The sequence below is a fragment of the Varanus komodoensis genome, unplaced genomic scaffold (genome assembly GCF_004798865.1).
Source record: "Varanus komodoensis strain SLA01 unplaced genomic scaffold, ASM479886v1 scaffold2, whole genome shotgun sequence".
Taxonomy (NCBI): domain Eukaryota; kingdom Metazoa; phylum Chordata; class Lepidosauria; order Squamata; family Varanidae; genus Varanus; species Varanus komodoensis.
Window position 1 is genome coordinate 58504292 of NW_025335568.1, and position 4102 is coordinate 58508393.

A 4102-nucleotide genomic window follows, 5' to 3' on the forward strand; every position below is an offset into this window, starting at 1 on the left:
CCTGCTACTTCTAACAATTCAAGTGTTGTTCTGAAGAATACATTTATTATGTAATTATAAATTGTGAGCCAGGCATCTTCTGCAGAGCCTACGTGCATGATCTGGGATCCAAGCGCCACCTTAGACTTAGCAACAGCAAATGTGATTTGCAAAGAGCCCGGTATTTTTTGCAAAGCGGAGCCCTTTAATCTAGGGCATCCACTCTGCAAAGTCCGCCGTGGTCCAGCCGCAACGCTTGCCGTAAGAAAGCAAAGCAAAACGGCAGTGTCACAATATGAAAACTCCGCTCATTTTGCTAGGGAATTGCGATGGACTACAATGTGCTTGTTTACCGAGCACATTAACCTTTCAGAGCACATCAAATTATCAAGAAGAGCAGGAAATGCCACAGCCGGCAATCCTGGTTCCAGCAAATCCAAGTGAAGCATGCAGCGACGGGAGGTGGTTAGCCCTACAGTCAAGACACCATCCCCTCCAAGCTAGAAAGATGAAGAGCTGCACGTATTGGCCAGTTCAAGATAAGAACCCCGAAGAAAGCAGTACAGGACTTGCAAGTAGACCAGTTTAAGTGTTCTGGGACAACCTAAGTTCAAGAAACCCATAATTGTTTTCTTGCCCATATTTTTAAGGGTGCAATGGTTCGCATTTTAGAGAGAAATACATCCTTCAGCTGACCTCACCAGCTGTTTGGTGTTGTACGACTTCCTTCTGCCTAAATATACCTAGGACTGCACCCTAAGGTGCATTTAATCAACTGGAGGGAATACTGGGAATGCTTTGCTCCATCAGACCAAGGGTCCATCTTTTTCCTCATTCCATCAGAGCAGGAGGAAATGAATCATCCTGACTTTATCCCCTGTATCTTATCATTATAGATAGAGACAAGATGCTCCTGTGCATGGAGTCTCTGTCGAAACTACCATGATCAAGAGCCATCAGGAAGCGCCTTCCTGCCATTGAAATGGACGGATGAAAACAAGTCACGCACCCAGGCAAAGCTCCTCTGAACTGTGCTGCCCTTTGTGTGCACCCGTCCTGCCTCTGAGAACATTTGTGTATTGCGTATTGTCTCACTCTTCCTCCCAAGAGCATCCTGCTCTCCTTTACCCTCAGAACCATCATGGGCTAGGCAAGGACAGTATGAAGGGAAGGAGCAAGGAAGAGGGCAGGAGACGCATCCAAAGTTACCTACCAAGCTTGATGGCAAAAGGGGATTGCAGCTCAGATCTCCCTGTGCTAGGCAAACACCATTAGCTACTAAATTCCATCGGCTTTCCAATGCAAAGAGGTATGACTTCAGCAATTTCACAGATATTAGAATAAATAGATGGGAGAAAAGTACTAATTCCTGCAGGGGCATTCACCTTTGGAGCCATGATAAATAGAAACCTTTGGCAAGCTTCCATTAAGTTCTCTCCTCATCTTGAGTCGAGCTTGACCTGCAAATTGAAATTTGCTCCAAGGTTTTAAATCAGTGGTGCGTAACCATTAGCTCCTGTGTCAGACCACCCATGACGCTTTGTATGTGCTGCAAAAGGCCATTGGTGGTGTCTCTGAGTTTGCCACAGAAGCATCTATGTTTGTGGCTAGTACTCCTGTGAAATACCAGCTCGGCCCAAAGGGGTGGGACTAAGAAAGTGCGGGGTTAGGAGTAAGAAATTTTGAATCAAAACGAGCGGGAGAGCTGAAGATGCTGGAGCTTCTGCTGCCACTTAGAGCACTAAGGCCCTTGCCGATTTGCTTTCGGTACAATTCCTACGTGTTTGCGTTGGAGGGGGTGAATCCACACAGTGAATTCAAGTACATGCAATTGAACTGGTATTTTATTCCAGGGTTTAGCACATTCTGCAAGTGGAGCTGATTCTCCTGTGTTATGGATACTCAACCCAGTTGAGGAAGACCTCTTGGATTTTTGTTTGCATTAGAATTCAAAAGGACACTTGAACTTTGCAATTCTGCAACCAACTTCTGTATTAGAGCTGTTCCCAAGGTCTTAGAAACAAGAACGGGGCCTCCCAGGCCATCTAGTCTGACCCGACTCCAGCCAGCTCCACTCATGTGATTGTCCAATCTTTCTTGCACACCCTCACTGACGGGGCTTCCACCACCTCCCTTGGAAGCCCATTCCCTATCCTAGGGGTCCTAACCATCAAGAACTACTTCCTGCCATCCAACCTTGAGCTTTGCTCCATTGGAACGTGTCTTGGGTACACAAGCTGTAGCATTTGGTTGTTGTTATAATTGTTTTGTGTTGTCCGTTATTTAATTGTGACTAAGAACATATTTATTTTGTGAAATTGTCTTTGCAATGTTCATCAAGAGATCTCTAAGTAAACCAATAGCCCTGTAGAACTGCTAAGTGTTACACCTGGCCTAACAAAAGCCCCAAAAGTTGCCTCCTTGAGAAGCCTGTGATCAGCGTTGCAGATGGATAGGCTGCTCCTCTACAGGTGTGCCCCCAAGGCACAGGTGGTGGGCTTGTGAGCTCACAGGAATGCCCTGCTCTCCACCTGATGCAGTGAGGCTCTGGGATGCCTGTTTTGTGATCAAGGGTTGGACCGTCCACTGCCCACTGGGAGACTGGTACATGGCTAGTTTGTGGTTTCCAGGTACACAACATTAGAGGACATATAACAGCCAGCCCCACATACTCCGGGAAGTATGGTTCTAATATATAGATCATGAGTGCAATGGAGGTGATGAATATGGATATTCCAGTCTACTCAGGGGAAAGGTTTTTGGACAGAATCTTTACTACCACAGTAAATGACAAACATGGCCTTATTTAGCTTGCTCTGCAAAAGTTGTCTCTTCCCCTTTGGCCCATGCCCACAAATCGCAGATCCTGATTCACCGAAAACCTGGCCTCCCGCCCTGTAACTCAAAACTATGCTTGCCGGCCTGACATTAACAGCACTTGGAACTATTTTATGGGGTGGGCGATTGTAGATTTCTAAGATGCAGCAAGTTCTTTCTAAAATTATGGCAGGAGAAGATGGCAGGGCTTAGCAGTTAGGAGAAGTGCTAGACGGAATTATCTGGAAAGAAACAAAATGTGTTTTTTGCTTTGTTCTCTTTTACAGAGAGAGAGAGAGAGAGAGCTTGCGATATTTCACATTTCAAAATATTTCCCTTGAAACCTGCTGGAGAGTCTGCCCTTCCTCCACACTGCCGCCGGCTTGTTCATCAGTTTCTTGCTCTGGTGGGGTGATAGAAGTGGTCGTGGATGCCATGGCGTCCTTGTTCACCAGCCGGTGGCAGCATCCCAAGAAAGTGAAAGCAGGTGCAGTTGTGCTGAGACACAGAGGCGCTGAGCAGGAAGGGTGGACTCACTCAGGATCTCTTGCCCAAGTCCGGAGCCAGGACTGGATAGGTCTCCCGAATGTGGGCACGCTCCCAACCCCAGCAAGCCACGAAAGCCCTCAGCCTCCCCAATTCTTACTTGAATTTTGTGCTCAGATCTAATGAGATCTGAAGATCTGGTTCCCACAGCAACCGTCAAGAGCTCCAGAGAGAATCTGCCACTTTACAAGATGCTAAATGCATTTTGTAATATCATTTCTTGCCTCATTCTCTGTAACTGTGGCGCCGCTGCCATGGAAATATGGGCACAACATTCCTCCAGAAGAAGTGTCCTTGGCATACATGAACAAGGACCTGCTCCATGCTCTCTTCAGAAAGGCTACATGCTAACGGAGACGGGGCACTCAAGAGCAATGCTGAGAAGGCCGGCAGAATCAGACCCCAAGGCACCCTTGCAAAGGGATTGCCCCAAGGACCTTGCCAGGGGTCTGTGGTGACCCAAGTGCTACAGTCCCCGCTGTGAGTCAATCGGGAACTGACTAATGTGTTCAGAAGAAGCATTTGGTGGAAGAGACCTGGCCCAGCTTCCTTCAGAATGGAGGTCGTGGAAGACAGTTGGGCCAGATCATCTGTTTTGCACATAATTCTGGCAGAAAGATGCTCAGAGGATGGGGGTATCTTTGCTGGACAGGCCTCTGGACTCCTAAAGCATCTTCATCTCACCGGGGGTAGTGGCTGAAGGGCCTTTGCATCCAGTTGAGCTGCAATTTTGCCTCTTCTTACCCACCAGCATGTCCCC

General features: G+C 47.5%; 1 pseudogene; it reads left to right on the forward strand.

The window, feature by feature from the left end:
• The first annotated feature begins 3231 nt into the window (after positions 1-3231).
• The window catches only part of LOC123022873, a 15016-nt pseudogene continuing 14145 nt past the window's right edge, over positions 3232-4102 (forward strand).